A 12,446-nucleotide genomic window follows, 5' to 3' on the forward strand; every position below is an offset into this window, starting at 1 on the left:
AAACTTATTCACTTTCAACCCACCACAGAATTTAAAGTTGATTCACTTTCAATAAAAAAAACTATTAATACGTACTCAATTTAAATACCGATTTACTTTCAATAACAAAAACTTATGCGCCTTCAATCGTACTTTACTCAAGAGAGTTAAATATCTGTTTCACTTTCAATCATGCTCTTGCAATCATTCTTTTTCTTTGTGTCTTGCTACCTTATGTTCTGACAAATATAATTGAAAAATTCAACGAATCAGCAATCATATTATATCAACTAATATAATTCCTATTCCAAATCCATTGTCAAGTACAGAATTAACTACAATTAGACAAATGGTAAGAGCCACCCATCATCATCATCATCATTTTGTTTCAGGCATGTATTATGATAATTTAATTTTTTCGGCTATAAATTCAATTTTTGCTTAATATCTGTATTCTACTCTTTGAAAAATCTAGAATTGAAAACGCATGATAATGGAGTTGGTCCAAATAACAGACGTCATAGTAACATAATTGGTTAGTATTCTATAACAAAATTGATTAAATTAATATACACTATTTATATATTTCTGATGCTTATTATTTAACTTAAAAAAATTTACATATATAACAGAGCACTCCTTAATAAAAAATACAAAAAGTTACTAAAATTTGGTGTCCAATTTTTTTTAGACTTCGTATATCCTTACATAATTTATTTCATAAAATAAATTTAGTAGACAAAATAATAATTTTTTAATATTTCATCTTTATCATATAGTATATAAATAATTAAAAAATTAAAATAAACAATGTATTCATAAAACTAATAATAACAAATAGAATAAAGAGAAAAAATATTAACATATCGCTTATTTTTTGTCATGTGTATTTTTTAATTTGAGTGATTAAATATATTTTACAAAGTAATAACTATAAAATGAAAATAAATTTATTGCTCTAAATTATTAAAAGAAGTATTGAGTACTCTTTAACTAAAACTTTTATTATAAATTTATTACAAAAAAAAATATATTTATGTTTCAAATTAATATAGATGCTTGGGATAAAATATTAAAAATAAAAAAATATGCATTTGCATTCTCATATTAAAAAAATAAATGAAGTCATTTTAAACACAAAAATATTACGTTATAAGATAATTATAAAAAGTTGTCAAACATAATAATTTTATTATCAAAATAATATTTATATATTGTGTTAAATTAATGTAACATAATGATTTTTAATATACTTTAATTTAATTTTTTTAGTTTTTATTTTAATTTATATATTTTCATATTTTAAAATTTTGGTAATAATATATATATTTTATAATTTTAAAATAAAACCAGGAGAATTCTGACTTTAATACAAACATAATGATAGAAGAAGAATACAAGAATATTGATATTTCATCTCATGTATTTAAATACATGGCATAAATAAAAATTAATCCTTCTTATTATAAAATTATTTTCCATTTAAAAATTTAACAAATGCCAAAATTTGATCACAGTAAAATGGGTCATAACTTTATAAAAAATCTAAATACTATATTAAATATTACAAACAATGATTGGATAAATAATTTTCAAATTCTAAAATTAAAAACATAGATAACGCTTTACATATTTATATGAGTTACTGAATCAATTTTTATTGAATAACTATCTTAAATATCAATTATCAAAAAATGCTACTATATCAGCCAATAGTAATAATAATCATGAGACACGTAATATTATTTATTATTAAAAAATATATTAATTTAATAATATTAAATATGTAATAAATTCCTAATGTGAAATGTTAAAATATAAACACAAAAAATAAAGATAAATTAGAGTATAACAAATAAACTATTTTTTAAAAAATATTTCTGCAATCTTAACGGACAAAATACTCATCATATTGTTAATTTATCATAATAAATTAAAAAAATAAATTTAAAAATGTCACAAATTAATGGACGATATTCAAACTTTGAAAAAAATCAATGAAAAAAATATAATAGAAGAATATTATTTTTAAAATATTCTCTGTTTCGGAATAAAATTAAACAAATTTAAAATAATTAAAATCACCTTTATACGCGACATAAAAGTTAACTTTAATCATGATAACTAATTTTAATCTTATGAATTCAAATTATGCTTATTATCTATATTGCTCTTTAAAAATATAGGTCTGGAATCACATTATAATGAAGTTGTTCAAGTAAAAGATGTGGTGATGTCCTAACTGGTTAGTACCCTATATACTCAAAACATGTAATAACGTCGTTTTAAGTCATTTTGCCTACACATTAAATCTTAATATAGAAGATTAACAAAATTAATTAACTTAATTTACGCGATTTGATTTGGTTTCTGAGAACTAATTTTTAATTCTTTTAAGATAATCTAAAACATATTAAGTTTGTATTTTTTTTTTGTATTAGTGTAGGTCGAGACATACACCACTGCTACTAATTCAATGCCTCAATCAATCTCTTATAATGAACCAGTTACAAACAATACTAAAAGCCATGCAAATATGAAGTTAGTACTCATTTACTCTACTTATATTTTTAATATTTTATCTTCATCGCATAATATTCATTTAAAATATTTTTTGTATTGAATAAATTAAGAGGTTTGATATTGTGCACTACTATATAAAATGCCTAATGTTAAACAAAATGATGAATTCTATAATAACAAAAATAAAACAAATAATTAACAAATACTATAAATTTTAAATAGGCAATACATTCATAAGACTAATAATAACAATAACTTTGTAAACAAATTTGGTAACAACATATATCTTTTAAAATTAAATAGTAAAATTAGAAAAGATCTACCTTAAACACAAAATAACAATTATTGTAAAATAGTACAAAAATATGTCTTATTTTATCTCATGTATTTATTAATGTATTGTATAAATTATATGGATCCTTTTTATTATAGAATCTTTACCAATTAAAAATTTAATAGATAGTAAAATTTGGTCATGGCACAATGTGTTCTAATTTTTTAAAAAATATCAAAATACTATATTAAATATTATAAGTCAATAGGTAACTAAACTAAAAATCCTCAAATTAAAAATATAGATAACATTGTATATATTTTTATGAGTTACCGGACAAATTTTTATTGAATACCTAATCTAAGTACAAACTAAAAAAATGCTACTACAAATATTATTTAATATTATTTAATGGCAATAACTGTAATACACATAACATCATTTAGTGATGAAAAATAAATCTTAATTAAATTACAGTAACTAAATAATAAGTCCTTGATGATAAAAAAATTATCAAATTAAAATTTAATAATGTATGAGAATATAACATAAACACAAAAAAAAAACAAAATAAAGTACAATGAATAAACTAATTTTTAAAAATATTTTCGCAATTTTAGCGGACAAAAACTTCATCATATCGTTATTTTGTCATAATAAATTTAAAAAATTAAATTAAAAATATTATAAATTAATAGACGACAGTCAAAATTTTTAAAGAAATAAAATAGAAGCATTATCATTCTGAAAATACTTTTTGTATATTTTAGAATAGTTGAGAATAAAAATTTACTCTATCGAATATTTCACCTCATATATTACCTAAAACTTTAAACTATGACGATTTTATATTACCTCTTTAAATAAGATCACGTCAATATTAAAATAAAAAAATATTTATCTAATAAATTTGAGAAGTAAATAATATATTAACAGAAAAATAAAATTAATTTCTTAAAAACAATAGAAAAGCGGCTGAACAGGCACGTAAGTGCCTGTTGAGCCGCTAGTTTACATAACTCTTCTTCAATTTAGAGATCTTAGTGTCGTTCATACTTCATCCAACCTCTTTGCAGCCAACCTCTCGTCACATTCTTTTCTCATCGCACCGTCAACCCTCCTCACGCCGTTCTCTCTGTTTGCGGCGTTCTTTCTCCTTTCTGAAGTGCGTCTGTTCTCCTCTTTGCAACTCTGCCATCGTGTTCATTCTCCTCTTTATTGCTGCATCCCACATCTCGTCCACTGTTCTATGTTCTGTCTAGCCATCGCATCTGCCCACCGTGTCGGTTCAAAAGAAGTCTTCGTCTGCTGTTTAGTATTTTTGTATAAAATCTTACCATTTTTGTATAAGATGAATATCTTGCAACTCTATTATCAAAAGCTTATTCATAATTTTGGCTTACTCAAGTAATATGTATAGCCTTTAAAGTGTTTTGTATCTTCAAACAAATCTATGCAAACCCAAAAAGAATTAGCCCTTTAATTTCTCTCTAATTTGTTAATTGTAGAATTAGAAAAAGAAAAAATTTCACATATATTATTCTTAGGTTGAAAATATATATCATATATGTAGGTACTTATTATTATTATTATTGTTGGATTGGTCAAGTAGTTAATTCGCTCGTCTACTTAAAGTAAGTCTCAAAAGTTTGAATTTCGCTTTGTGTATGCAGTAACTTATTAACTAACAATAAACTCTTAAATGGAGTTTTGATCATACCGAATTAGTCATTCAACTACTGGATTTGAGAGATATCATAGGGAAAAACATAATAAATAGGCACTACAATAGCACAAGAACCTTTATTTGCCTGTAACCCTTTATTACAATCTAAGTCTTAAGGTTAGGGTTGTGCAGCTTGTGCTATATCTATTCCTTAGCCAGTGTTCCTAAGTACAGGACAGCTTGAAATAGCATCTTCACCACTTGCATCAATGGCAGGACCTTTCAGGAGTCCACCAAGGAGTTCAGCAGGATCATAAAAGAACTCCACCTTCACTATCTTCGAGGCCTCATCCAACTGTTAGTGTTGTTGTTGCAGGAGCAGACACAAACGCAGAGTAGCACAGTGGTACAGGAATTTTGTTGGAAGTATTTGTTAATAGTATAATAAAGATAATTTTTTTATTGGTTTTTGTTATCATTAGACATGGACATGCTGATTTTATTTTATAGTTGAACCCAGTTATTTGAAAAATGAATAGTTGATAAAAAATTATTTTGGACAATAATAATAATAATAATAATAATAATAATAATAATAATAATAATAATAATAATAATAATAATAATAATAATAATAATAATAATCTATAACAATATATAATGGGAAAACCCATTTTTGGTGTCCAATTTTTCTTTCCATTTTTATCCTTTTTAGTAACCTACCTCCAGTTACAGCTACTACTTCATTTCCATCCACGTTCACCTCTACTACTTCATTTCTATCCACGTTCACCTCTATATAACTTCTCCACGTTAATTTCTCTCACATCACCCATCAGTTACAGAATTCTACTACTTAATTCCCCACTACTGCATCAGTTACTTCCTCTCACATCAATTACTGCGTCAATTGTATTATTCCCAATTTTTTCTCTTAATCTCTCTCACTTCACTGGTTACTCCATATCTCTCCATAATAGAAAAAATTTCCTTCATTTCTCCTCTGTCTTCTCTGCATTCTTCTCACTTCGCCTAAATATAATGTAAAATCTACTGTAATTTATTTTTCGTCATTAAATAAAAGTATATGGCTGTTTTTATATGTTTCTTTGATTAATTATAGTTGACAACATACCAATAGAAGATTCACGTGGGAGTGGTCGACGAACTTGGCAAGACTATGCCAGACAACGAAGACAAAATATGAGTGAAGAACAGAGGCAGCAATATCTTGCCAGAAGGCGTGCCAGTTACCGATAGAGTATTAGACGAGGAAAACAAATCGATACATCAAGTGGACCAACTAACATGGCAACACCATTACAAGATATCACAAATATACCTCCTCAACAATACTCTATATCAGGTACTCTAAATTATACTTCTCATTAATAAATTTATATTGTTAGTTTATTATTTAATATGAATTATTTTTTACTATATATCTATGTTACTGGACTCTTAGTACATACCAATTATGTATAATTTATTTCTTGAGTGTACCGTTAAATTATCAAATTACATTATTTTCATCTTAATACTAAATTTTTTTTACATATACAGATACTCACAATAACACTGGAGCTGGTTTAAGTAATATACCAAACGATCCAAATATGGGTAGAAATCCTATATTTATATATATTTAATTAATAATAATTTATTTTTTCTTAAATTTTGATTCAATAAATTTTTTATTATTGACCTAAATAATGTTATTATATTATCTTAAATGTACTTTACATCATTATATCATTATAATCTCAATTATTAAATAGTTTAATAATTTTTTAATATAATATCATACAAATATAAAATTTTTATAACTGTATTATTATAAAAAAAAAAAATATATATATATATATATATATATATATATATATTCACTGTTTAATAATATATATTTGTTATTAATCTGTAACAAAAAAAACTTAATAGATAATTCTGGTATATTTTTTTAATTTTTTTTCTATAATTTAGTTCGCCATTTAATTTGAATAATTTCTACAATATCTCTATATCACTGTACTCTACCGAATGTACTCTTAAATTCTCAGCTTACATTATTTTCATGTTAAGAATAAATTTTTTAAATATTTAGGTACTCATAATAAAAGTGAAACTGAATCAAGTAATAGACCGAATGGTAATAAACATGGGTAGGACTCCTGTATATTTATTTAATTAATAGTAATTTATTTTTTCATAAATTTTGATTCAATAGATCTTCCATTATTGTTCTAAAATGTTCTCGCGCCGTATCATTATAAAAAAAATTATATTAGATATATGTTTAATAATATAATTATAGCTTAAATTTTTTCACTTTATAACAAAAAAAATTAGTTGATAATTTTGATATTTTTTTTATACTTTTCCTTCTAAAAAATAAATATATCAGAAGTGATTATTTTTTTACTACATAAATTTAAATTGATAAATTTACTATTTCAATATAATTATTATTATACTACCAGTTTAATATAATTTTTATATTCACGAATTATTTATTTCTAAAGAAAAATTATATACTGTAAAATATAATCATTTAAAATATATTATTGTCGTTCCCAAACAGTCCAAATATGGGAAGGAATCCTATATATTTATATTTATATTTATTATATTTATTTAATTAATAATAATTTATTTTTTTCTTAAATTTTGATTCCATAAATCTTTTATTATTGGCCTAAATAATATTATTATAGATATTATTATATTGTCTTAATGTACTTTATATAATTAATAATCTCGATTATTAAATAGTTTAATAATTTTTTAATATAATATTATACTGCCAAACAATTTTTATAACTGTATTATTATAAGAAAAATATATATGTTCAATGTTTAATAATATATTTATTCTTAAATTTTAGTAGATAATTCTGGTATATTTTTTTTAATTTTTTTCTACAATTTAATTTGTCATTTAATTTGAATTATTTCTACAATATCTCTATGTTAATGTACTCTTAGTACTATTTATCTGTAATTTATCTACCGAATATACTCTTAAATTGTCAACATACATTCTTTTCATGTTAATAATAAATTTTTTAAATATTTTAGATACTCATAATAAAAGCAAAATTGATTCAAGTAATAGACCAAATGGTAATAAATATGGATAGAACTCCTGTATATTTATTTAATTAATAGTAATTTCTTTTTTCATAAATTTTGATTCAATAAACCTTCCATTATTGACCTATATAATATTATTATAAGAATCAATAAAATGTTCTCGCGCCGCATCATTATAAAAAAAATTATATTAGATACATGTGTTTAATAATATAATTGTAACTTAAATTTTTTCACTGTATAACAAAAATAATTAGTATTTCGATATTTTTTATACTTTTCTTTATCAAAAATAGATATATCAGAAGTATTAATTACTTCACTACATAAATTTAAATTGATAAATTTACTATTTTTAACATAATTATTATGCTACCAGTTTAATATAATTTTTATATTCACGAATTATTTATCTCTAAAGAAAAATTAAACACTGTAAAATATAATCATTTAAAATACATTATTGTCGTTCCAATAATATGATTGCTATTATTCAGATGCTCATAATAATAGTAGTCCAATTAATATCTAATAGAATTTTACGTTTCATATATTTTTTAATATTCTACAATTCTTTTAAACGTTTTATTTAATACACAAAAAGGATTAAAATATTTTTAATAAATATATATATCATTGTAAAAAATAAATGAAAATTTCTTCACTTAATAAATCTATTATACGGTTACACTTGAATTATTTTTCAAATGGTAACCTTTTTCAGAACTCAAACTGTCTATCATGTATTTGTATTTTATGGACACTATCTATTCTTTTTCGTTATTCAGAGTTTGGATAATTATGATATTAATGGGTATTCTACGTATTCTATTACTTCCAATCAATTTAATTTTATATGATTTGTTTCTTTAAAAGTAACCTCTCAATTACCACTGATACTGTACCGACTTAATTTAATGAACAATTTTATAATTTGTTGATGTGTTCTTTTTACATACTATCAGAAATTCATGGAAATAGATCTGATCAAAACAGTAGACGTGAAAAAAATGTAACTGGTTAGTATTGTACTTTTTTCTCTTTATATATTTAGTATTGTGACATAATTTTAATAGGTAAATAAAGTTATAAAAAAATATTATTTTATTCTTATATGTTAGCATATTAATGTATTCATAGTAAATATTAAGTGTAAACATAATTGGTGTTAAAAAAATTATTTATTTAAGATCATTACAAGAACCAATTATAAAAAAAGAGTGCCAGTGCCTAACAAAAAAAAATTAAAATCTATACACAAAAAAAATTTATAAAAACCAATAAAATACTTAAAATATTTATTTGCCAATTAAAATAAAAAATATGTAAACTTTAGCAAAAATAATAAAATAGATAATTTGAAAAAATTTATATTTTGTTGAATCATTCTGTTATAATTCACACAAATATGACAAAATAAAATAATTAAATAAAATATTAAAAAATTTATTTATTTAAAATCATTACAAGAACCAATTATAAAAAAAGAGTGCCCGTGCCTAACAAAAAAAAATTAAAATCTATACACAAAAAATTTTATAAAAATCAATATAATACTTAAAATATTTATTTGCCAATCATAATGAAAAATATGGAAACTTAAGTGAAAACGAAAAAAAATTAATTTAAAAAATTTTATATTTTGTTGAATTATTTTATTATAATTCACACATATATGATAACATAAAATGATTAAATAAAATATATTTTAAGAAATAAAATAAATAGTAAAAATTAAAATGATAACTCTAGGTGAAAACATACAAAATAAAAATTATTAGAAGTAATAGAATAAATAAAATAGAACCAATTACAGGAAGAAGGATTTCAAAATCTCTGGAGTGCATGGAAAGATGAGCAAGCAATTGCATCAATCAAATCAATAGACAATAAAGTAATTTTTTAAATTAATCACGGTCAAAATTACATTCAATATACATACTTCTATTTCTATGTTAGTAATCATAATCATATGTTATCTAATAGGTTCATTCCCTTCAAATTTATTTTATTGGTTGGGGAGGAACGGTTAAAACAGACAAGACCCAATTCTGGAAGATGATAAAAAAGAAAATACTGCTCCAACAACATACAAGGTAACACAATCATCGTAATCAGAATGTTATTGATATGCCTATTATCTATCCCCTTCTATGTTCTTCTTTTACTAATAAAAAATGAAGGAAAAAAGTATATGGCTAAAATACTAAAAGGTTACTCTGAGATTGTAACGGAGATTATGTTTTTCATGTTGAATAAAGTTACAAAAAATAATTTTAAACTACTGATAATAAATTAAACATTTTTCTTTTTCCAGCAACAAACTCATAGGAGCGGAACCAACTGATGTTAGTAAAGAACAACATTGTAGGTACCTATCATTAGATTAAGAAACCGCACAAAATAGAGGTAATATCGGATACTTATAAATTTGAATGCTCTACAGAGGGTTTAATGGCTTCTTTTGTTGTGCATGTGTAGGAAATCCAACCTCAAACAAGAAATTTCAATTTTGCAGGTTTTATATTTTTTATTGTTAACTTTTCGATCAAATATAATGAAATTTGTATTGGCATATGGTATATTTTATTGATTTCTAAATTTTGTAGTTCTTCAAGGCTCAAGAATTTATTGATAAGGAGATGTATGAGGAATTGCTAAAGATTTTTTCTCGGTACAAATTCAGAAATTACTTTAGATTTATCTTAATATATTTACTTATAGTTTGATATATAATCACAAAAAAAAAAGACATAATTATTTTTCTTCTTTACACTTTTTGTAGGCACAAGAAAGATTCTTCAAATACAGATCCGTACTTTGGCTTACCACTTAAAAAAAAGGTCCCTAAACAAAGAAAAAAAGTGACTTTTAAATATGACTCATTTTTTGTAAACAATCGTATTTTTCTATTTATTTTTATGACTTTGAGTTAGATAGAAGAAGTTAAAATAATATATTGTAATAATTATTTTATGAATTATGTTATTTGTAGATTTGTAGATAGGTGATGTATGTGTTCATTATAATTAAATCATTTTCATATTGTTATTGTTTATAGATAGGTAATATATGATTATTTTAATTTGAACATTTTTATATTATCATTAATTATTCTATATTATTATTTTTATGTTATTCGAATTTAAAATTTTAAAATTCATTAAAATAATTAACTTTAAAATCATAAAAATAATTTATTACCATTCGGTCTATTATTAAAATAATTTATGTGTTCATTATAATTAAAATAATTTATTACCATTCGGTCTATTATTTGATTCAGTTTCGCTTTTATTATGAGTATTTAAATATTTAAAAAATTTATTCTTAACATGAAAATAATGTAGGCTGAGAATTTAAGAGTACATTCGGAAGAGTACAGTAACATAGAGATATTGTAGTAATTATTCAAATTAAATGGCGAACTAAATTGTAGAAAAAAAATTAAAAAAATATAGCAGAATTATCTATTAAGTTTTTTTTGTTACAGATTAATAACAAATATATATATTATTAAACAGTGAATATATATATATATATATTTTTTTTTTCTTATAATAATACAGTTATAAAAATTTTATATTTGTATGATATTATATTTAAAAATTATTAAACTATTTAATAATTGAGATTATGATGATGTAAAGTACATTTAAGATAATATAATAACATTATTTAGGCCAATAATAAAAAATTTATTGAATCAAAATTTAAGAAAAAAAAATATTATTAATTAAATAAATATAAATATAGAATTCCTACCCATATTTGAATCGTTTGGTATATTACTTGAACCAGCTCCAGTGTTATTGTGAGTATCTGTATATGTAAAAAATTCAGTATTAAGAAATAATATAATTTGATAATTTAACGGTACACTCAAGAAATAAATTATACATAATTGGTACGTACTAAGAGTCCAGTAACATAGATATATCGTAAAAAATAATTCATATTAAATAATAAACTAACAATATAAATTTATTAATGAGAAGTATAATTTAGAGTACCTGATATAGAGTATTGTTGAGGAGGTATATTTGTGATATCTTGTAATGGTGTTGCCATGTTAGTTGGTCCACTTGATGTATCGATTTGTTTTCCTCGTCTAATACTTTCTCGGTAACTGGCACGCCTTCTGGCAAGGTGTTGCTGCCTCTGTTCTTCACTCATATTTTGTCTTCGTTGTCTGGCATAATCTTGCCAAGTTCGTCGACCACTTCCACGTGAATCTTCCATTGGTATGTTCTCAACTATAATTAATCAAAGAAACATATAAAAACAGCCATACACTTTTATTTAATGACGAAAAATAAATTACAGTAGATTTTACATTATATTTAGGCGAAGTAAGAAGAATGCAGGAGAAGACAGAGGAGAAATAAAGGAAATTTTTTCTATTATGGAGAGATATGGAGTAACCAGTGAAGTGAGAGACATTAAGAGAAAAAATTGGGAATAATACAATTGACGCAGTAATTGATGTGAGAGGAAGTAACTGATGCAGTAGTGGGGAATTAAGTAGTAGAATTCTGTAACTGATGGGTGATGTGAGAGAAATTAACGTGGAGAAGTTATATTGAGGTGAACGTGGATGGAAATAAAGTAGTAGCTGTAACTGGAGGTAGGTTACTAAAAAGGATAAAAATGGAAAGAAAAATTGGACACCAAACCTCCATGTTTTGGCATTATATATTGTTATAGATGATATAGATACCTAAATTAATTTTATTAATTTAAATTTAATTATTCTATACAAAATTTTTGAATGCTTGATATCTTAAATTTTTTCTTAAAATGATAAAATATGACTTTAATAAATCAAATAAGAAAATAATTCTTTTAATAAATCTTTAGCAACTCAAAAGTTAACACAATGGATATGTATGAATCAAAGTGATAAACAAAAAT

This window comes from Arachis ipaensis, chromosome B9 (genome assembly GCF_059453495.1).
Source record: "Arachis ipaensis isolate K30076 ecotype BB chromosome B9, ASM5945349v1, whole genome shotgun sequence".
Taxonomy (NCBI): domain Eukaryota; kingdom Viridiplantae; phylum Streptophyta; class Magnoliopsida; order Fabales; family Fabaceae; genus Arachis; species Arachis ipaensis.